Source organism: Clytia hemisphaerica, unplaced genomic scaffold (assembly GCF_902728285.1).
Source record: "Clytia hemisphaerica strain Z4C2 unplaced genomic scaffold, Clytia hemisphaerica genome assembly, whole genome shotgun sequence".
Taxonomy (NCBI): Eukaryota; Metazoa; Cnidaria; class Hydrozoa; order Leptothecata; family Clytiidae; genus Clytia; species Clytia hemisphaerica.
Window position 1 is genome coordinate 18914 of NW_027104117.1, and position 24868 is coordinate 43781.

The following is a 24868-nucleotide window of genomic DNA, read 5'->3' on the forward strand; positions in this document are numbered from 1 at the left end:
ACACATTCCCTCGAAAATAAATTAAAAAGATGCATTCGCCTTGACAAAAGATTACACTTTAAAACGTCATTTTCTACGACCAAAGTTAATTTCTTTACAAACAACAAAGACAAAACCCCTGGTGATTACAAAGCTAATGTTGTATATCGCTTTTGTTGTCCTGGTTGCTCCGCCGCGTATATTGGAAAAACTGAAAGGAATTTACAGGAACGCTGTGTTGAACATGCAACAAGAAAGGATAGTGCCATTTTCGATCACTTAAGAGAATGCAACCAATTAAATTATCTAAAGCTGGGAGCAAACAATCAAACATGGTTCTTCAAACATTTGAACTTTCTTGTTGAATGGTTTGCGCGGCATTTTCCAACATTGTCTCAAAAATTTATTTTGTTGCATTACAACGGCTTCTTTATTTTGTTTATTTTTCAAATCACGCGTTCGAAATCATTTTCAATGTTCGATTAGCAATGCAATGTCTTCCTTCTAGGGAAACCCCGAGTTGAATGTTTGAACAAATTATGAACTTGTTCAAACATTGTTTCAAACATATTTTTTGATCTTTTTGTTGAAAAGATACGATTTTTGACTCCGCAAACCGTCAAACATCGATTTCAAACATGAAACGTCACGATGTTTGAAGAACAATGTTTGACGGTTTGCTCTCAGCTTAAGAACAATGTTGCTATTTGATATTGACAACGTTACTCGCGGGGATAAAAGATTGTATTACATCAATTTGGTCAAAGACAATACAAAAATTATCGACTCTGCAAACAATTGGAGTATTTTGCTCATCAAAGAGGCTTTATATATTAAAAGACATACACCAATTTTGAATAGTGGCCTGAAAGCCTCGAGAGAGTTATATTTGTTTTCGTAGCCTTCTTTTCTTTGTTTAGTTTCTCTCGAGATTAGTTTCTTTTCATCATTAGTCACTTGGGATCATTTATACTTAGCTAATTTTACATTTTAATTGCCTTTTTATTGATAACATTTTTTACGATTTTTACCATGACTTTAATAAATAGTAGCTTTTATTCTTTGTACTTACTTTTTGCCTGAATGATGTATTAGATAGAATACGAAATATAGCATATTTTACTTGAGATCACTTCGTCTGTTACTTCAAGATTTTTTGATGTCAGAATGAATCTTTTCGGACTTTCTTTTGTTTTATGGTTCTTAAAATTATCGGCTGGTTATGGATAGCGATTACTCAGATAACTTTTCAATAGTTCAAGACTCTTTGTATCAATTGTGTAGGCTTTGAGCTTTGCAACCAGAAGTTTGTGATGAATGCAATCGAAAGCCTTGGATAGGTCCATAGTCAGGTAGAATTGCATAAGTACCCAGACAAAAATCGTTTAAAACGCTTATTTTTGCTGAGTCAGCACTTTTTTTCGATTTTAAAATCGTTATATCTCGCCAACGGCTGATCTAAATATATTAAACCATATATTTTTCTGAAAGTCCATGATCAGGGCTACATGATGAGCCTGTCAATGTTCCAATTTATTGCTCTCAGTAAAAATGCTGACGTCATCAAAATCGTAATTTTTTGGACTTTAGAGGCCATATCTCTAGACCATGTGGTTTAAATTTCAAAAGTGACCCCATTTTCTTTATCTTCTCATCGAGAGGAATCTCCCTGTCTAGTTATTTTGACATTGAAGAACAATTCAAAATCAGTTATCAAGGGTCCCCCTTGATTAATTGTAGAAAAAAGTACGCTGTCCGCCATTATGGATTTGAGGGGGTTCCCATCTTCCTGAGGGTGGGGCTTTTTTTTGGTGATTCCTAACATGTTTCTGGACATTTGTGCAAAATTTCATCTCTACACCATTTTTGTCCCGGTTTTGGCAGTTAATGACCCAATCTACCTGACTACCATCAAAACTGCCCCAACCTTTCCGGACCCATCAAGACTTTGATGCCATTGACCAATAATTTGTATTAATGCATGCTGAGTGCGGTGTTTAGCTCTAAACCCGCAGAGTCTTGAATCGAAAATGTCATCGAAGTAGGAAGAGAGTTGGTTATGAATTATTCTCTCATAAATTTTAGAAAAAGCTGGTAGAATACTAATTGGTCGATAATTTTTCTTCAGAAACTTATCTTCCTTTTTGTAAACAGGAGTAACCCTTGCCTTCTTAAGACTTTGGGAGAATTTGCATGAATTGAAAGCAAGGTTTATGAGTTTTGATAATGGTTCTGACAGTATATCAGAAACCATTTTTATTAATTTCACTGAGAAAGGACCGCTGCTGACATATCTTGATTTAGCTTGAGTATGACACGATGTTTGTCTTCAGGCTTTACATCACTGAAGGCAAAAGATTTGTTTTTTGGAAATGGATTCAGTGATGCGTATAATACGGTGGTTCGACAGCAAATCAATCTCAAGGTCTGTGGGGAGATTGGAATCTGAAGTTTTTAGACCAAGATTTGACGCGATATTTACAAAAAAGTTGTTAAAAATTTTAGCGATGGTGGCTTCATCGTCTATCAGTTGTGAATTTTCAAGCAAAAAGATTTTTCCATGATTTTGGATCTTTTCAGGAAAATAGGGCTTCGCTGATTTCCAAAAGCTTTGTCCCTAGATCATGAAAGTACTTTCTTTTTGCTTTTCTATTTAAATTTACAGCAAGATTTCTTTGTTTGCGATATAAAATTTTATAATGTGTGTTTCCGGTCACTCTTGCTTTGTTTTTGTAGAAGGTGCGAACCATAATTGCCTTTCGAACAGCTTTTGTAATATGGGGTTTTTGATTTGCCCGGATGGTTCGCTTTTTCATTGGTGCATGGGTATCAAGAATATTTTCAAAAGTGTTGCTAAAAGTTTCGAAATCTGAGAAGTCGCAATCAAAGTTTCGACAAAGATCCGACCGGAAACACTTTTCATCAAAATTTTTAAAATATCTATATTCTATAACTTTAGGCGGGGCCTTTTTAAAACTAGCTTTGAACATGCTATATATCAAATGATGGTAATCACTGAGATCTGTATCGAAGGAACCACTTTTTTTGAAGCAAAGGGGCCGATTTGTAAGGATCAAATCAATGCATCTACCGTTCTCTGATTTAAAGCATGTCGGTTTTTTTATTAGAGATTTTAAGGAAAAAGGATCTAAAAATTTTAACATATTTTTATCTGATATCTCCTCGTTAAAATCCCCAAAGATCAAAATATTTTCATACGAGGCACCGTAGTGATGGAGAACTTTAGTCAACTCCTCAAAAAAAGGCTTAAGTTTTTCAAGGCTTGGATTTCGATATATCGAAAGAATAAGCCATTTTGATTTTCTCAAATTTAGTTCTAGCGTCAAGCATTCATTCCCTGCGAGAGTAGGTTATCGTTTAGCTGTCGAAGTGGCAGATCTTTTTTTGCATAAGGCAAAAGACCACCACTCTTTTTGACAAAAAACTGAGATTCGGTGAAAGAAGAGTCGAGCTTTGTCTCGGCGACACACAGGATATCTACGAAAGGAATGATTTTATCTTTGACGTTTTCAATTTTGTTCCCCAAGGAGTTAATGTTTAGATAAGTAAAAAGGATATTACTTTCATTTTTAAGATTTTCGAGAGGACTAACAGACTTTGTCTTACCATCGAGGCTAGGTCCATTTAGTTCATGCTGGTCATGTCAACAGTCAATGTAATATTGTAGATTTTTCTGTAGCTCGTTGGTTCCATGTACATTTAAATGCAATTTGCTGTTGTTTAAGTGTCTTTCAGGATCTATATTTTCATTGTCAATAAAGCCAACATTGCATTCATTACACTATTTCTGCAGAATTTCATTCACCTGCTTAACACTCCGATTTAAATCATCACCTCTTGGGATAATGGCAGATACCAAAATGAAAGTTTCTTTACTTTCTTCGCTCACCAATTTCGTCAATCCTATGATGTAATCTGCAATGTCTTCAGGCTCTTTTAGCTTCAGATCATTTGTCCCACAGTGTATGATAACAGCATCCGGCTTTTTATCTAATGTTGGTTTAATGCTTTAATGTAGTGTTTCATACAATCCACCTTAGCCCCAGGAAAAGTTTTCACAACAACTTTGTTTGACTTATTTGATAGTTTGAAACCTTTAATGTATTTGACCATTGAATCCCCAACAACCGCAACAGTCTTTCTGTTATCATTATTATTGTTAACAGAGTTTCTCTTTTTGTTATTCCTATTGCGAGACTTACGCCTTGTAACATTATCATCTTGTCCCGAAGAAATTAAATTCTCATTATCATTTTCTTGAATGAAAGGTGCATCATATTGATTATCAATTGTTATTTTTCCATCAACTTGAGCGCTGTTAATAGGCTTAATAGGATTTTTCGGTAAAAGAAATTCGTCATTTTGCGTGTCTTTTTTAATGTTTTGATTTACAGAGGACTTTTCTTGTAGAAGCGTGTAGATGATATCATCCCGATTTTCAAGCTGCCTCCTTAAAAATCCTACCTACCTTTTCAAGTGGTCAATAAATTTTACTTCAGTATGGTAACCTTCTTCATGATTCAACGGTTTCAGAAACTCAAGTTTGTCTTTTATTTTTCTTGAGACTAATGTCTTTTTTTCAGAGCGTCTGTGAACTGTTTGTCGTTGAAAGCTTCAGTCTGTCTGATTTCGTTTTCAAAACTACACTGTAAAAACCACAATTCTTGGACAGAAAGTTTTTTCTTATATTAAGAAATATTTTTCTTATCCTAAGAATTCATTTTCTCACTTTGAGAAATAAGCAGCTACAAGAGGGAAAGTAATTCAGGCTAGAATTCAGAAGTTTATTTTGAGAAATTTATGGATAGGTCATCAATTACTTTCTCAGAATAAACATCCTAAGATCTAGCCCAGAATTATTCTGTTTGGTAAAACTTTTATAAATCACTTAAGAAAAATTTAAACGATCGCGGGTACCGCCGGAACTCAGGAACCAGTTCAGATTTTGACATGGTTTTTTTTCCTAATACGTCTTTTTATCCCACCCGCTAACGATAAATAATACAAGAACAAATATTTTTCCTTTCAAACACCAAAAGTTATTTTGCATTGGAACACCATAAAAATCCTTACAGCTTTATCAAAAGAAAAATACTATTAGGGTTTGACACTGTGACGTCATCGATGACCACAGTTTCTTTTGAGCAAAATATCAATCCATATTATCATATATGGGCTTAAAACAATTCATAAAATCTGCTTCACTTAACTACAGTGTAAAGGATCTGATAAAATATCAAGACATTAAGATAAATAAAGTACTCTTTTGTGCCTAATTGTAGGGGTGTATCACTTTATTGTGACCCCCTCATTTTATGACCTTTTACCACCAAAAAAACCTTCATTTTCCTAGGGAAAATTACAAAAAAACACACGTTTTTCACTTTATTATGATCACACACCCCCCTATTTTGTTATTTTTTTTGGAGTGACAACCCCCTGCTTAACCCCCTCCCCCTACAATAAGGCACAAAAGAGTACAAATAGTACTTCATAGTTTCAATAATAAATTGTCTTTTTCATACTCTTCCATTATATCGTTTAAGTCATATTTGATTGGCACTTACCAGTTTTGGTGCAATTGTTTTTTATGGTAAACATGATAATCGACGAGTCGTTCGTACGTTGAAATAAACGATTTTTTACATTCAAAGTCGTCAATTTTATATGCTTGAACATAATAGTCGAAGTATGATGTGTTGAAAAGAGCCACTTCAAAGTATACTAAGTCATGTAGAATCCAAATGTTTTGTATTTCTCCAAAAATTGGTACTCTCTCTGAAACACCAACTATAATAATTCCTTTGATAGCATATCTTGTACCATGAAGAACAATCCATGACACATTGGATACTGTATTAAGATCTGTATCTGGTAGTAATGACTGTAGATAAAAAAAAAGTCGAAGATTTGTTACTTGCTCAGGAGTAAATATTTTCAAAACGCCTAGTTTTCGTTCTGTAGAAAAAAAAAATATTGACATCTGGAAAAAGCTGTGTAAATTCATGTAGATGATCTGTTATCAAAATCTTTAAAAGTTCGATGGATTTAGACTTTATCATTGGTGCGAACAGGAGGTTGACGATTCTCATTAGTTGAATTAAGAATAAATAATATTTATCGGTTTGATCAACGCTGTTTGACAAAAAGAATGGAATCAAACGTACATTGTACTTTAATTTATAATTCTCTTTTCCAGAAAAAACCGTGTCTTTTAGTGGACCTGGTTTAGTGTCAGTTTCACTATACCCATAACAGTGGTTTTCAATCGAAGAATTTAACTCATCTAACTTCAGTTTACGTTGACTGATATAGTGTTGCAATATAAGCCTTACTTCATACTGCAGTGTACCTTCAAGTATTGTATGCATAATATCTTGAGGGAGTTGTTTAGTTATATCGAACCCTGGTAACTTAGTCAATAGGCTCCTTTCATTTATACCATAAAGTAAGCTAAATCTACTCCTGGTCGCTGTATTGCTTTCGATACAATCGCATTCCTTCTCATATCTTGTTTTTGTCCGAAGGGCAAAATGGCAATAACATGTTCTGCACTTCTGAAATGCACCTCCAACACCTGTGAAAATAAAAACTGAAAGTGTTACACCGTACACTTCATATTGAGTGAATGGAGAGATTCGAGAAATTTTTGGACATTGAGCAAAGTTTTCCCCTCAGCCTGTTTTTAAAGGAAGCAAATTACATGCTTTTTAAAGTGAGTATAAAACAAAAGTGTTTTGCTGAATTGGGGTCATTTTGGACTGAACAAGGGAAACCACAATTCCCTACAATATGCAGCAAGTTCATGGGTGTAGTTTATTAAAGCTGATGTTTAGGTTGTGTAATCCCTCTAGAAAAAACAATTTCTCAATAAAAAAATTGGAATGAATTACCTTCTTTAAATCCACCCAAATATTGTTGACCAAGTGTATCTCCTGCACAAAGGATCACCTTTCCAAATATAGTCAATATCTCAGTATCGTAAATAAGGCGAACACCATCATAAAGTTTCAACAAATCATTGATAATAGGATCCATTATCTTGTTTATTCCATACTTTTTGACCAGTTTAGCATTAGCAATTGCTAACAATCGTACTGAACAATGCTTTGAGCGAAACTTGGGGGTCAAATTAGCAATTGAATAATAATATAAGTCAATTTTGTGTTTAGTTCTTTTGGACCCCAATGGGTTACAAACTTCAACTTCATTATCATGAACAATTATCAACATTAATGCATTTGGATGTTTCTTGAAATAATCATCATTTCTGTAAATAGCACCATCATGAATGTCATAGTAAATTCCAGGCTTTGTTAAGGTTGGTTTCCTTAAAACAAGTGCCCTGATACGTTTATTACTAAGAAGTTGCCTCAGGCTTTCAAGTAGAGGAATGTAAATAAAACTTTCTTCCTTTTCATCCAAAACACGCTTATGTCCTTTTTTCCTTGTTATTAATTTTCTTCCTAGAGCAATTACATTGTAGTCAACGTGGTTAAAGTTTTCTTTTGCATAGGTATTTTGAAGATTTCTAGTTTCAAGTCCTTCAAATGGAGAGGTTGTATTTTCAAGGATTTTTGCAATTTCATCTTTGCAATTAGATGTGCATTGTTCCAAAACTTTCTCAATTTCTCTCTTCTTTGAAATCAGTATTTGTTCCATGAGAAGCTCGGTTCCGTCTACGATTGAGTCAACAGTTGCCTGAGTGGTTGATAAAGGAGAAAATAAGCAAAATTAGAAAATACCTTATTGCACAAAGATTTCACAGTATATATGGAAATTTTACAAAATTTGAATTTCTAGAAATATTTCCCTTACTAATGGCGGTTTTTCTGATTTTCCCCAATTTCAACGACCCTTGGTATATCCTGAAGAATGTGTGGGCGGGATCGGGCGAATGAGATTCAAAGGCCGGAACAAAAGTACAGGCGTATTTGGGCGCATATTAATCGAATTAGCTGCACACAAAAGCGTTCGGATTTAGAGCAGAGGGACCGTATTAGAACATCTTACGGTACCATGTTGTGTACGGTTTTGAGACAATTTGGTGACCGGCGCTTAAATCTGCTGATAAAATAAGTGCACAAACCTGTGTTAATTTGTTTCGCTCTCTAATTTTTAATATGAATGAAGCACCAGCTCGTTTGGAATCAAATTCTGGATGATTGTAATCCTTTATTATTATTATAAACCTTTATTTCCAGCAATGAACATAAACAAGCTTATACTGTTTAGGAAAAAGGATTAGTAAACAAATCTATGGTCTGCGATTTTGTTGTAAAAGTTGAAAATACTCACCCTTCTATCCGAATCGTTGGCTTCGAAAACATCATTGTTTGCAATTGTGTTTGTGACTTCATCTCTAGTTAGGTCTTCACTCGCATAATTTTCCGAGTTTTTGGAAGATGAATCATTTGCTTCATTCTGTTGATCACTTGCATGAATGTCATACTCTCCAGCACAAGATCCATCACCACTATTTACATCATTCACACTTAACACACTATTATTGTTGGTGTTGTTACCATTGTAGACATCTGCATGGTGCTTTAATGTGTGTTTATACAGGGAGTTATACTTGGTAAAAATAGAAGGGCAGCCATTAACCCCACATTGGACCTTGAAATTGATTTGTCTACTATGTACAGCATTGATATGTTGAAGCAACAACCTCAATGTCAGACATTTGAAAGAAGGACAGCATTTACAGTGAAACACAGCCACTGTATTTTCCATATTTTGATCGCTACCATTTTGATCTAGATTTTGCCATGGTTTCGGGTTATAGCTAATAGCTGTTAAACTTTTTTTAACAAACAAAATAGATAATTTCGGTATTAGACATCAAGAGAACATGATAAAATCGGTTTTTATAAAAAAATTCAATCAAAAAAGATATTTATTTCGATGCATTTGTGTATATTTTGTCAATTTAGGAATTAAGAAAACATAAACAACTCTTTATGTACCGTTTAGCAAAAACAAAAATCTGCTTTGCTTTTTCCTGCCAAAGACGCATTTTTCCCGCGGTCTGATAAGTTTCCCGCGTTTTCGTCTGAAAATCTATTACCGCACACCAGACACCGAGACCACACACAGCGTACACTGGAAAGCTGATTTTGGATTAATCAAAAATGGGAATCCTGGAAAAGATTCAAGATCTGTCTCCTGCTGCTGGGAAAAAGTTCACAGGTAACTTAAATATTTTTAAAGGAAGCTTTTTTTTGAAATATTTCATCAGATCAAGCAAAGAATGTCCTTATATCTTTAACTTTTTCTGCCACAACAAAAGTATGATGGCCATAGCCGCTGGATCCACTGAGTTGGATGATCTCTTCAAGCAGGCATGCTAGCTGAGTGGCATTTTTGAATGCAGTATCCATTTTAAGTTCAAATAACGTCTATTGACGTTTGTGGGTGGGTGGGTTAACAGCCAGTGACGTTATTTCAACTTTTGCTAAACATCGATTTTCAGTAAAATCTTTACCCTTTCCAAATCGCCATTTTGCCTTTTTCATGCCAAGGGTTTTATTGTGTCTATCGATATCGAGTTGAAAATTTCTCGCAGCTCGAAAAAACGAAAGCGATCACGCACCTATTATCACGTGATCGAAAATCCCACATTTCGATTGAAAGTTTGGAACAGTCCAAAGGCCAGTCTCCACTCGGCAAGCAGGCACATGAAAAGTCGGCAATTAGCATTTTGATTGGTCCTTGAAAAAGATTACGTAATGGCAGAGAAAAATTTTGCGCCAAAAAGTAGAAAGTCAGGCGGTTCCTTTTTTTAGCGCTCTTGATGGAATGGCGCCCGAGTCTGAATCGATCGCAGACGGAGCACGATTCGTTAGAGGATAGAGAGCAGCTTAGTGGAGACCAACCTTTAAAAATGATCCATAATAACAAAATGGTAGACCGATCAAACTTTACATTGATTTTCAGTGATTTTAGCAGTGTGACGTTTAGGGTGGTGGGTGGGTGGGTCAGCTTTCAAAACGTCAATTGACGTTATTTGAACTTAAAATCGATTTGTGAGAAGTGACCCCTTAGTCGGAGGACATTTTTTTGGGAAAATAATATCTTTGTTGGTTATTTTGTTTTGATGTTAAGATTTTATTTAAACAAAAAACTGAAAGTTCTTCCCTTGTTTATTTTAAGATTATGGATTTGCAAACGATTCTGACTTTGAGGAACTTGTATTTGACAGTTTAAGTGAGTTCTTTCCCGAAAAAACAATGCAAAATATTAAAGTCAAATCAAAGCTGTGGACCATCATTAGGGGAGGAGAAGTTAAGGTAAGTGAAAGTGGTTTCTTATTCTTGGGGAGATAAATGGATGACTACTATACTTAAATCAAATTAATTTTCACAAGATAAAATTTTGTGACTTGGCAAATTTTTGCCATTTTCAAGAAATTAAATCTTGCTAAAACATTTAGGATCACTCATTCATAAAATTAAATCCACATGAAATTTTTCCAACCCACTAGGCGAAAAAAACAGTCCAAATCCTACACTTTTCCCAAAAAAAATTACAATTTCAGGCTTGCTCGCAAAATTAAATATATAAAGATTTTTCCAACATATAGATACAATGAAAATTTCGTGAATTTTTATGGTTGCATATTTTAATCTCGCAAAATTTAATCTGATTAAAGTACTTCAATCACACCCTTTTTCCATTCTTTTTGTCAAAATTCACTATTCAGGGGAGCCATCCAAACTAAAACTTGCTGTTATGGGAATAGTCCCATATTATATGACGTCATACAATGATATGGTAATTTACAGTTAACGCAAATTAAGTTTTTATTACTGCTCTTTTTGTTTTTCTAGTTCAATTTTAATTGCATTTTTTGTCTTAGATATTTTTTAACAGTTAATGTATTCCCCTAGGAAATTAGAAATTTTGTGGCCTCAGAAGCGACTCCGTTTTTGTTCATTTGCTTTTTGATAATCACGGTGTAAAGAGCTGTGTTAGAGAGAAGACCTCTATGTTGAGAATTTTTGTAGTAAATCTCTATGTCGAGATAAAAGTGTTTTTCTCCTCGAAGTTACAGAGGCATTGTGAAGTTTATGTCAAATACTAAATTGTTTTATTTGGAGTATGTGTTTGCTATAGTGCACGCTGGAATCGCTTTTAGTAAGTTTATTTTCACGTTATTTTCTTAGTATTTTCTAGAATATCTACTGCTCGTGTGCTTCTTTCATCCTGTGGTGTTTGCTTGTTTCTCGCTTCTTTTCGTCTTCGTCAGCCTGGTCCTGTAGCTTTTTCTGTGATTTGGGTCATGTTTTTCTGAGTGTCTTATATTATGGTCTTGCGCTACAGGACCCTTAGTTCAATATTTTAATATTTTTCATTTTTATAATTTTTCTCCTTTTGTATCTTATTTTAGCTAAAAGTCGAAATACCAGTAAAGGCAAACTTTAAGACGTGTGCACATTCTCCAACACTTGCCATATGAAAAATATTGGGAGGGTTTGAGTTGCTTACGTCTAGCTTTTCCAAAGCTTTTCAAAATTTTCACGTTGGGTTTGCTTCACTGCTAAATAATCTTTGCATGTAATAAACATGTATCTGCCAACTGCCTGTGAAGAAATATTTTGCCATCCCCAGGCTGCCTCGAAAGAATTCAGATAACCAATCAGGAACCTAGTTTTCTAAACAGCCTTTAACTTTCGATTTCTATTTTAAATCTGTTGTAATGTTATTTTTTTCTGATGATGATAATACGGGGCTGCATTGGCAATTTCTTTTTCAAAGTTGTAGTTTGTTTTGCCAATCCATGTTTTCCGTGGCAAGGAAGTTTAAGTTTTGAAGGGGCTCCCTTAGTTCAAGATATACCAGTCAAATTCTCTTTCAATAATCCAGACTGTCTCAAGCGCATTTTTTAACCTATGTTTCCTATTTTTTGTTTTGTTAGTGTTGAAACAAGCAGGGTTTTCTATTTTCTGATTCTTTACTACTAATGTCACTTTTTTCTTTTTTCAGCGTGCTGAAAAGGATTTGAGCATTGTAGGAAACTCCAGTCCATCCATTCACTCTAGCAGTTCCAGCAGTTCATCCATTCACTCAAGCAGTCCAGCCATTAACTTGAATCAGTCAGGTTATGCAAGTGTAAGACAGTTAAATCTATCATCTATATATTTACAACTTAATAACTTTGATCATATATTAAATTGAGATTTTGCATTTTTTAACACACTATAATTGTCTGTGCAACACAAGCAGGAATGTCAAGCAAACGGTTATTTTATAGTGAAAAATACAAAGGAATGAATGCCAGGTTGACTTCTGGATAGTGAGCTAACCAGAGCTAACCATAATATGTATGTTAAAAATCAATTATTTTCTTTTCAGTCATCAACCAGACCATGCTTCACTGATGAGCACTCTCTTGGGGATGAAAGGACACGTCGCCCATCCAAAGAACACTTGGACATTCGGTAAGTTTAACCTAACCATTTGAATCTAAAAAAATTGTTTGGCCAAGGTGTAGACACCAGGATCTTAAAATGGTGGCAGTCACCTCAACCAAATTTAACTATCATGTTCATTTATCAGCACCAAATTTGAATGTGCTTGAATAACTCTTGCGATAACAGGCTTTTCCTCATAGGGAAGTTAAGAAAAATCATTGTGATGTCCCCCCGGCTTATTATTCTTCAAAAAAGCCAGGCCTGAATAAAGTTAAACCAACGTATCTCAGTTAAGCCTTCACTAACAAGTCCCATACTTCAAAATACAAGATAAAGGTGTTATTTTCAGTCCAAATTTAATGATTTTTCCAAAGTCCTGTTTCAAAGCTTCGACGACCGAAGTCATACAAAAAATCAGACATTCATGGTAAAACCTTGTTTAACATTTTAGAGTTGTGAGAGAGAGAGTGACAAGGAAAATGATGCTCCTGAACCCTCAATATTAAATGTAAGTTGGTATAATAAATTTGAATCTCTTTGACATATTTTTTTGATTGCTGTTGATTGCAATTTCATAAATATCTATTGAACTTAATGATTACTGTTTGCCTTGAAGTTAGAAAATTTTCGGAATTTTCATGGCTCCGATCTTGAAAATCTTGAATTTTGTTTTCGCGGCTGAAGCCTTTTTCGGTCAAAAATATAATTTAAAGTCTGTCCAGATATAATTGGCAGTGGAAACAAGAATGCCTGTAACTTTTGATAGTCAAAAATAATTATGGAAATTTTTTTTGCTTGTTTTAGAGAATCAAAAGCGCTATATTTGAATGTATTTTTGGTTGAAAAATTCGCAATTTTTAGCGGTTAAATTTGCGATTGTAAAAATTGAGCTTTTTTTCTACTTATGCTATAACGTTCATTTTTACACCAGTGGTAGTTCAACCTTAGGTTAAGAAGTTTGTTAAATTTCAAGGCGAACAGAAAAGTCCTTCGGAAGATATGGGACCCGAAATACCCCTTGGTAGCACTTTTCTGTGAAATATCAAATCTCCAAATTATTACTAAAAACGGGGGTAGTGATATGATAAAACAGTTTTTCGATCATAACACATTTTACGATCTCTTTAATGACCTCATAGCCAAACTGTGTTTAGTGTTTTGTGAATTAGCAAAGTTCTTTTAATGACTTAAAAATAACAAAGGCAATATAAGTTCATGCTTATCTTTTCAATAAAAACAATTATACTGTGATTTCACTTCGTTTCGAAATAATCAATGATACCAATAATACCAATGCACCAACACTTAAAACATTTTCCAACTTTTAATTGCACTGTTCAAAAAAGATAACATAACCCCCGTTTTTAGTAATAAGTTGGAGATTTGATATTTCACAGAAAAGTGCTACCAAGGGGTATTTCGGGTCTCATATCTTCCGAAGGACTTTTCTGTTCGCCTTGAAATTTAACAAACTTCTTAACCTAAGGTTGAACTACCACTGGTGTAAAAATGAACGTTATAGCATAAGTAGAAAAAAAGCTCAATTTTTACAATCGCAAATTTAACCGCTAAAAATCGCGAATGTTTAAACCAAAAATACATTCAAATATAGCGCTTTTGATTCTCTAAAACAAACAAAAAAAATTTCCATAATTATATTTGACTATCAAAAGTTACAAGCATTTTTGTTTCCACTGCCAATTATACCTGGACAGACTTTAATTTTGGGAGTAAATTAGGAAAATAACATCTTGAAATTTGTGTTTTGCAGAATTTAATTTATAAATTTTTTAATTTTAAATGACGAAATTAAACTCGGAAATTTCTTCCATGAAAATCTTCCCTTCTATAACTTCAGAGCCAACTTAAAGGACCAATCTACGATCTGTACCATGATCCTGTGCTTCTAAGCTGTCCTGATATACCCGAAGATATTTTGCACACTGTTGCTCGGGCCCAGATTAACATTATGATGAGAGCATCATTTCAGCCACCGTTCAGTCGATATCCAACCACACTTGAAATAATGGATGTTTCTGAAGCACTCACCAAAAAATATCCTGTTTTTAGCAAACATGTAAGTTTTCAAAGATCGAATAGTTTGAATCTTATCTAGTCTAATAGGAATGTTTCTTGGGAAAGCTTTGCATGTGGTCGAGAATTTTTTTACATAAATTAGATCGTTAAAATGGTGTCAACAAAATCAAATTTTTATCGCATGGTAGCTCACTTCTTCATGTGACCTCCAACATTTTTTCTCTTGAACCTGATTTTATTTAAAATTATTTTTCCTTTATCTTACAGAACCTCCTCCAAACACTTAAGAACAGGCTAAAGAATGTCAAATCAAAGAGGAAAGACCAGAAAAGACCCTACAAAAAGCGGCGTCTGGTAACTGACGGAAATTTGGCTGACTCTGAGAGTGAGCCTACAGCAGGTTTGTTTGATTTAACTGTAACTTGAAACTAAATGCTTGGGAAAGAAATTTATTAAATTTGAACAGCTAAACAATTGGGCCTCCAAGTTGGCCTGAAAAATATTGAAGTTGAGCCCTTCAGTTACTTTAATGAGATTAATTATTGCAGGGATTAACTTTCATGGATTTTAGTGAGACCCAACAAAAATGTGAAATGGGTTTATCTCCAAAAATGTTTCCCTGCAAAAAATTTTAGAAAACTGACAAAGTTTTTTCGTTTTTGACTTGAGGCTATTTTGCATCTTATAGAAGCAAATATTCTTGAGTGATTTAATCCTTTTAACTGGGGATGAACCATGAAAATTAATCCCATTTAAGTAGAACGTTCATTATATATTTTCCTATCAGCCATGAAAAAGAAGGTCACAGAATGGCTTGCTGATGAATCAAACAAAAAAAAGCAAGACGATGCTACTATGAAAATTCTACTAAAGAAAGAATACGAAAGCAGACGTGTAACAATTTCATCACTGGCAGAAACGAATGGTGACCTCGTGACTAAAGTCTTGGAACTCTATCCAGTATTCAAAGACTATAGATATGTAAGAAAATTTCTATACAGCTGTTGGTTAATTCATTACTAGTATGCTATTTTCTCTCTTGCTAAAGCAACTGGTTTTGACCAGGGGGTAAGCTTAGTAACTTAGATCTAAAACAGTTGATACACAGTTGAACTAAAGTCTGTTCACGATAAGTGTGCACTCTTTTTTCTTTCAGCTTTAACTTTTGAAGGAATTCTTCAATCTTTATAAAGTTGGTATCGTTGGAAAGATATTTGTGAGTGGAACAATTTGAAATAAAAAAGTGTTTAAAAAAATTCTAAAAATGAACATGAAAATGAAGAAGAAAAAAATGAAGATCTTGTAGAAAAGTGCTATAACTTTCATTTTCACTGGAGAGATTCTTTGATCTTAGGAGATCATCACTGTGAAGAAATTTTACTAAAATATATATTCATTAAAAAGTTATGATACAAATTTGATAAGTGATTGATCCCAAAAAACAACAAAAAACAGCAGGAAACACCGTTTTTAGACGTCAATCAGCTTATAACTTTGCTTGATATCTTTTGACTGAATGATTATTTTTTTGAGAAATTTTTTCACAGTGATAATGTTCGATAATCAAGAAGCCACTTCAGTGAAAATGAAAGTCATATCACCTTTCTACAAGATCTTCATTTTTTTCTTCTTTATTTTCATCTTCATTTTTATAATTTTTTTAAAGATTTTTTAATTTCAAATTGTTCCACTCACTAACATCTTTCCAATGATACCAAATTTATAAAAATTGAAGAATTCTTTCAAAAGTTATAGGTAAATGAAAAAAGAGTGCACACTTATCGTGAATAGACTTTAAGTGGGAAGGGATGGTGGTCCATAAAATTTCGCCCGAAAATCAATTAATACAGTGTCATGTACTAATTGTTTATATCCCCCTAGTTTTGACTTATTATTACGATAAGGCAAAGTTCCTTTTAAAAGTAATTTCACCTGAGAATAAGGGAAAGGATTGCAAAGGTTTTAAACGTTTACTTTAGATCATCAACGAAGCCATTCTGATGTGTTGTGAAAACACCACTATTGGCAAGTTAAAGGAGAACTTGTGTAATCTGCTTGACCCTATAATATATTACTCCATTCAAAGAAAAGATTGCAAACCTCCAGGTAAAGATCTCAAGCTTCTCTTTTGCGTGACCGGTCAATGTAAAATCTCATACCAGTAAAGATTAGTATAATCAAGACTGTCAAGGATAACTATTTTTCTCGTCTTGGCAACTCTTTAAATGATCCAAACATAGGAAGTAAGAAATACTGGTCTACTCTGAAGCAGTTTCTGAACGTACGTAAAACCTCGAAAATTCCACCTATTCGAAATGAAAGAAACGTCCTTGTAAGCGATGTTTCTGAGAAGGCCGATATTTTCAACTCTTTTTTTTCAAACCAATGCTCACTTATCGATACTGGCAGTGTTTTGCCACCTGAACAATTTCTTACTAACTCCAGACTCGATAATCTTGTATTTGAAGAAGAAAAAATCGAGTCTATTATTAATTCTTTGAATGTTAATAAGGCCCATGGGTGGGATAATATTTCTACTCGTATGGTCAGAATCTGTGGTAAGTCTCTAGTAAAACCTTTGCTTAGTATATTCAATCTTTCTATCAACTCTGGCATCTTCCCATCACAGTGGAAGAAAGGAAACGTGGTTCCTGTCTATAAAAAGGGAGACAGGAGCATAGCCAAAAACTACAGACCAGTGTCTCTTCTTCCTGTGTTTGGAAAAATATATGAAAAGTGTATTTATGATACACTTTACAGATATTTTGAAAATAACAACTTATTTTCTCCTTGTCAGTCTGGTTTTCGGGAGGGGGATTCCTGCATTTCTCAGTTGTTATCCATAACGCATGATATTTATACAGGGTTTGACAAAGATCCTTCTCTAGATACCAGGGGGGTGTTTTTAGACATTTCAAAGGCATTCGATCGGGTGTGGCACGATGGCTTACTCTTTAAACTCAAATCTTATGGGGTGACTGGACCGTTACTTTCCTTAATTCGCAGCTTTCTTGACGATAGGCATCAGAGAGTTGTGTTGAATGGGAAAACATCTGAGTGGAAGTGAATCAATGCAGGGGTACCTCAAGGCTCGATTCTTGGTCCATTGTTCTTCTTAATTTATATTAATGATCTTCCAGAAAACCTTGAGTCAAAACCCAAGATCTTTGCTGACGATACCTCTTTATTCTCTCTTGTGATTGATCAACTCTTGAGCCTTGATGTACTTAACAGAGATCTCTCCAGGATAACTGATTGGGCTCATCAATGGAAGATGTCTTTTAACCCTGACCCATCTAAGCAAGCTGTTGAAGTCTATTTTACCTGTAGACTCACTCCTCCTAATGCTCCAGTAATATCCTTTAATAACTCTAATATCGCGACCAGTGAGTACCAGAAACATCTTGGTTTAATCTTAGATTCAAAACTTTCTTTTGATCGCCATCTAGATGAGAAGATACAAAAGGCCAATAAAGGAATTGGTCTTATTAACCGACTTCGCAAGCATGTGCCTAGGAGATCTCTACTAACCATTTATAAATCTTTCATTAGGCCTCATCTTGATTATGGTGATATCGTATATGACCGCCCAGGAAATGCTACCTTTGTGCAGAAGCTTGAATCTATTCAATATAATGCCTGCCTTGCTATAACAGGCTGTTTTCGTGGAACGTCTCAAGAAAAACTATATTCAGAACTTGGTCTTGAAAGTCTTGCTGACAGGCGCTTTGCTAGAAGAATGACATTCTTCTATGGAATTATTAACAATTTAGCCCCTTCGTATTTACGTAACTACCTGCCAGTAAGACTTACAGCACCAGGTGGCCTTAGAACAAGAAATCCTATTTATCCTCTTAATATACGAACTGAACGTTTCCGTAACACTTTTTTTCCGTACTGCATATCTCAGTGGAATGTTCTGGGAGGTAATATACGAGATCTACCTTCAATTAAAACTTTCAAAAAGCAATCTATGAATTTTTGAGACCCAAGCGATCCCATGTTTTTGATGTTCCTGACATTCAAGGAGTGATCTTTCTTAATCGACTTCGGGTCGGTTTCAGCCATCTCAACGAGCATAAATTTAGACATGGCTTCCGCGACACTTTAGACCCTTTCTGTGGTTGCCGAACTAACTCTGTTGAAAACACTCAACACTTTCTTCTGCACTGCTCTATATATTCCCATGCAAGACAATCTTTGTTCGACAAACTTCAGACCCTAGGCATTATTTTTCATCCGCCACTTAACCCTCCTTTTTTCTGTCGGCTTTTATTATATGGGGATGAAAGTTTGACTTCAAATCTAAATAAATCTATTCTTTGTTCTGTTGTTGAATTTCTTAACGAAACTGGAAGGTTTAGCGGTGCTTTATTTTAGGCTTTTACCTAACAACTGTAGCTTCCTTCTCCAAGATTTTTTCTTTTTATTTTCTTTATTTACTTATTTATTTATTTTTTACATAGTCTAGTACCTCTGGCGATATAACGTTAGTTCCTAGCGGGGGGAGGGACTATATTTTATGTTTAAGTAATGTTTTGTAATATATGTTCGTAGTGTACACGTGTCTTTGTTTCAATAAAGGAAAAAAAAAAAAAAAAAAAGATTAGTATAATTAGCATTGTTTTGACCCTAACTGGTAAGATCGATATTCTTATAAAAAATATTTCTTATAATATACCTCCACAACCCCAACCATATTAGTGACCACCCCTATGTTTTCATTTCTCCTTGTATACTGCTGGTAATAATGACTTGTGGTTTTAGTTTACGCATGCGCATTGTATGTGATGTACGGTATTTGTACGGTAAACGATAAATGTACTGATATGAGATTTTACATTGAACTGCCTGTGCATAGCAAACTGGATTTTTTTCTGAAACTTAAATGCTTATAAGCGTTATGCTTATAATACAAAAATGAATACTCGTCAAACATGAAAATATTCTTTATGCGCCGAAGTAAATTCGCATATTAAGAATGCTTTGGAAAATTGATACTTGGTAAACTTTGATTTCATTTTCAAAACAGGAAAAGTCTGCAAGTTCACGTACGTGATGAACAACCTACAATCTATGTTCACCAGGGGAAACAAGAAGAGAAGTCCACCCAAAATTATCCAAAAACTGCAGGTAAAATATTTCTTGTTTTATAAAATAACTGATTGACTGGCCTTCGTTTACCTAAATTATTTTAAATTATACCTTTTGTAAACGCACTTCATTTTTACAACAACCGTTTATGATTTGAAAGGGTTGTATTTTGATGGGATAAATTTTTGCAGGGATTAATGTTTGTGGATGAGCCTATCCGCGAAATTTTAGGATTTCGCCTTTTCAAATATCGCGGGGATTTTTTTAGCAGATGAAGCCTTTTTAAATTTCCCTCTGGACTTATTTTCGCAGATGACACCCAAATCCGCGAATTCTGTGAAATTTAATCCTCGCGAAAATTTATCCCTTCAAAAAGTATATTATTTGAATAATTCTGTTATGGTTCCTATCTTTTTTTCTCAGGCAAAAACTGATCTGGAGATGCTGCAATCGCATAACGTAACCAAGATCCTATTATGCCAAGACGAAATAGTCATATTATCATGTGGCAAAATCCTAACACGGTTAGGAGTTGATGATATTGGTTTGGCCATAATAACCATGTTTAGTCATTTTTACCTTTTGGATTTGAATTACCCGGCCTGTTGGTGGGCTGTTTTCACATTTATACAATTTGCCATCTTCGGCAAAAAAAAGAGGAAGAGAGTGTGCAAGAACAATTTCGGGATCAGTGGAAGAAAGAATGGAAAGAGTTTACCTTGTATCTCTCTTCCAGGGAGGAAGAGGAGGTGCTCGATGATTGATGACATTTGGCATTGTTTCGTTTTTTCATTCTTTTCGCTTAATTAGGCTGGCCTTAAAAAATTGTTGGTTTGATGTCATCCGACCCTAGGTTTTGTAGGAGGGTCGGTCGGTCGGAAATAATTTTTATTTTGTTGATTTATGAAGAGTTTGAGCTTCTGTTTGAGTTTTTTTGGAACAAAAAATAATTTTCTTTTCGAAGATAGAAATTAAATTTTTTGGGTCGGCAGGTTTTGGAATAGGCTCGGTCGGGTGACGGCAAACCAACATTTTTTTAAGGCCAGCCTTATTAACTTGTTCAGGGGGGGGGGGGGCGCGCAGTTAATTTGTGAAAAAAATTCTTTGTTAAAAAAATATTTTTGTTATAAATGGACGAAAAAAATTTGAAATTTTTCTCAGACCCAACTTTGAAATTATGTTTACCCTAATTATCATTAAAATGTTCTCAACAGCTATTTAACCAAGTAAATTAAAAGAAAATCTAGCACAAAAATGGATTTAGGTTGAAAAATAATCGCAACTTAGGGTAATTTTGAGTACCGGTATGTTTTTGATGATATCACTCAAAAACAGGGGTGGTACCTGGAAATCTTTTCTGAAAACAGTTACTACCAAGGTGTAGTAACTGCAAAGGGTGGTGGTCTTGAAAAAAAGTGTTGGAAAAGCACTTACTACACATCATGTCTTGTAGTAACTGCGTGCCCCCCCTGACTTGTTGAAATTTATCACCCTCAAAGTCACTTAATGGATTTTCCTGGTGTATCCACTCGCTGCTTATTCGACTCCCCCCCCCCTTTCAATTTAGCACAAAAGAGTAAGTCAATGACGCTAATGACACACCAAACTGTTTATTGTTGACATTGTTTTCTTAAATTCTTCTATTTTATGACCTGTCTTAATCTTTTAATCTGTAAATAACTAACAGATAATACCTCAAGGAAATAAATTAATGCGGACGAAGTAAATTCTTGCATTGATTTATTCCCTTTCGGTATATTATACTCATGCTATTACACTTTTTAACTGTATGTAACACAGCAAGAGAAAAAAATACGTTAAATACTGTACAGTATTTATTTTTTGTATTACTTTCTTTTTCTTGCGCTAATTACTTCATGACAAATAAAACACAAAAGTAATTCTTGTTTTCGGAAAAAATCTTTGAGACGTCGCTTTCTAAATTATTCTAATTTCTTAGTTTGAGAAATAAATTTCTTGAGTCGTTGACTTCTAAGTTATTAAATAATTTCTTGGTTTGAGAAATTAAAGTTTAATATAGTGACAAGCGAAAAATTTCTTAAAATAAACTTTTTTTTTCTTAAAACAAGAACTTGAATTTTTACAGTGTAGTCTCATTTTCATCCATTCTTTTGCATATAATGATCCAAGAAGATATGTGTCGAAATAAACAGGAAACAAACCAAAAATTAGAAGCCAAGTTTGAAATCAAGTTCAAAAACCAAAATCCAAAATCCAAAAATCATAGTTTTTGAAAAAATCTGTAACACGTCTGCACTCGACGGCGATCGGATCCGAACTTCATTGCTGATCCTCGACCCAGAGCCGTATATCTTATATAAGCTCTCGGTACTAATTGGGTGATCATTCCAGCCATCAATAAAGGCCATTAAATGCTTATTTATTCTTTGTATGAACACGTAATGCAAAGCAAACATATTCAGATTCAGTAATAAAACTGAGTAAGTCTACAAATATTGCACGCTCAATAGACTTCAAAGGAAAGTGCTTTCCCGTTGTTTCAACCAGATCATCTGTAAAAAATTGAAGTTAAAAAAATCATCTGCAGAAAGAATTTGCCGGAGAAAAGGGACAAACTTTTCGGAAAGTGAAGAATTTTAGGACATTGAATGTTGGCCATAAGGTCGTACAAAGATCGATGATTTTAGGGAGACTTTGAAAGAATTTCTCATCTCTACAAGAAAATAGAAAAAACACATTGGATGATAATTTTAAATGCAAGCGCGTGTTTTGGTGGTACAGATTTTTATTCTAAAATAGAATGTGAACTGATCTGGGAGTGGGAACCCCCCCCCCCTACAAAGCCCCTCAGAAAATTTGGCATCCCCCTATTAAAAAGGGGGTGTACACTATGACTTACCTTATCAATTTGTGGTTGCCATCAATGTGCCACAATGATAAAGGTCCTGCAACGCTATACTTCCTTCTTATGATAGGTTTTGATTGCAAAGTTCGAAGAAGCACACCTTCAGGGTCAACTCTCCTCATACTCTTCTTTGCTGACACTTGAATCCTTTTGATTGTAAAAACCCTAGCATTCTTTTATAACCAGTGTTTGGAAATTCTTTTAAAATTGACGTAATCAAATCATCTAATTAATCATCATCTGGTGCTGTATACAGCTCAGAAGATTGCTTAAAGAAATAAGTACCTTCTATTTCTATTTCTATTTGGTTGAGTCACAGGAGGCTTTGAGGCCCATTTTCACAACTATAGACGCTTTCAAATAGCGCCCCGTCAGCACCTTGAACTGACTACCCGATTCCCCTCACAGGTAGGGTGCGCGATCGGCGGTGCTTTTTTGCACGGAAATTGGCGAGGTGAACAAAAAAAGATGTGTTTTTTGACTTCGACACCAAATATCTTGATGAAAAAACATTTCTAAGAGCTAAACTTTTTTTTAAAAGTGTACAGAATTTATTAAGGAATCGAATAAAAAAAGGATTACGACCATACCTCTTTTCTTCGGCTCACAATCATCTTCTTTCTAGACTGGTACCTTTGCGAGCGCGCCGCACATGACCACGGCACCGAAAAAAACAATAATAATGTTTTTCAACGGCCGGTCGCTTTTGAGCTGCCATCTTTACGACGGCCGTTTTGCTTTCAAGTTGAAGAGAAAAGACAGGGCTTTCTTTTCTTACAACATGCTTGTCCAGGCAACATCTACGGCGAAAGTTATAACGAAAATAAGAACAAACTTCAAATTTTTTTGAGTTTTTTAAAGATTTTATGTGAGGCAGCATACATCGTTGGAAAGCTGAATCTTTCTATTTTCTGGTGGTATGATTTGTTTTTAATTAAATTTATCAGCTCAATAGCGACAGGTCAAAACATGACAGTGGTTTAGGCGAAAAAATTCGTTCGTCGAATTTTTTTTTTCTGTGAACACGCGCACCACTGCGCACCCCACTCATTATTGAGTTTGAGTTTTTTGAACACTTTTCAAGAGATTCAAAGTGTTTTTTAAATCTATTTTCAACAAAGCTATTGCTACTGGTAGGGTTTTTCATTCTGCTAGGGTAAGGGGAGATTGTAAAATTTCTGAAACCTTCTGTAAAAAGTTTTTTTTTTATTTTGCTCTCTGCTTCTCAGCTCAAGGAATTTCAACAACTTGGTGAAACTACGCAGTCTTTTTTCTTCATTTCTAACTTTGTGAAATAGTTTGATGTTTCTTTAGTAATGATGGGGGATTCCCTTTTGCAGGATTTAAACATTGAGAAAACTTTTAACTTTGAAAATTTAGGAAAACTCTTTTTGAAAAATGAAGTTCCCGAGGGATGGGACCCAGTTACTCATAAAGTTAAGTATAATGTTTTCTCCAAGTTGACTGGGTATATAACCTCAAACGATTTTCAATCGTCCTCTTTGTTGCCTGTACTAACCATACTTTCTCCTAATATAAACACGTCTAATCTCAAAGCCTCAAAGTTGATAAGAAAAGTTTCTCGTTTCGTCAAGAAGTCACAAGAATCTGCATTGAATTTGCCTGTCCCCGACTTATATGAGAAAAATCATGATAGTATAGGGCCATTTTGTAATTCAATCAATCTTACTTTAAGTACACTTAGTAATCCTGAAAAATTGGAGATATTTAGGAAATCTGAGTTTTCATTATCTAATGGTGCTGTCCTTCAAAAAAAGTCAAGAGGATTTTTTCGACTTGATTAAGTCACTTACAGGTGTAACAATTGAGCTTGACAAGAGTGCCTTTCTAAAAAATGAAGTAACAAATTTTTTTGATAAAACTCAAACGTTATTGGATAATGTTTCAAAATATCACAAGTCAAAGCGCTTTTCTGATGTTACAACTGAACTGAATTGTTTACTTCAACAAGACTACAAGTTTCCACTCCTTTCTAAAAAACAAAAAAATTCAATTGATCACCCTTTGCACCAAGAGAGTCAAAATAAAATTATTTCTAATTTGCAACAGAACATTAAGTTCCTACTTTCCAAAATGGACAAGTTGCAAGAAAAAAATGCCATGCTTTGTGAATGGTTTCAGTCTGAAAGTAATTTGAGAGGTTCCTGTGAGAAAAAACTGGATGAAATGAAAAATGAATATAAAAAGATCAAGAAAGATAGAGACAATTTGAGTGATCAACTACAGAATAAGATAAAAAGATTGGCAAAAATTGACACTCGCAATGTCAACAAAAGGGAAGGAAGACATTTGCGTGACATAGATAAACTTAATGAAACTGTTAAAGAGAAGGATAGTATAATTGAATCGCTTACTGAAAAAAATGATACCTTGACAGGCAAACAAAAAGATCTTCAAGAAGAATTAACTCAGG

General features: G+C 34.4%; 1 long non-coding RNA gene across 1 annotated transcript; it reads right to left on the minus strand.

The window, feature by feature from the left end:
* Nucleotides 1–7343: 7343 nt before the first annotated feature.
* Nucleotides 7344–8376, minus strand: LOC136813497 (uncharacterized). Its single transcript, XR_010847484.1, has 3 exons — nucleotides 8299–8376; nucleotides 8090–8173; nucleotides 7344–7701 (listed from the first exon to the last, which is right to left on the minus strand). It is a non-coding gene; the product is annotated as an uncharacterized lncRNA (long non-coding RNA).
* Between the last annotated feature and the right edge of the window lie 16492 nt (nucleotides 8377–24868).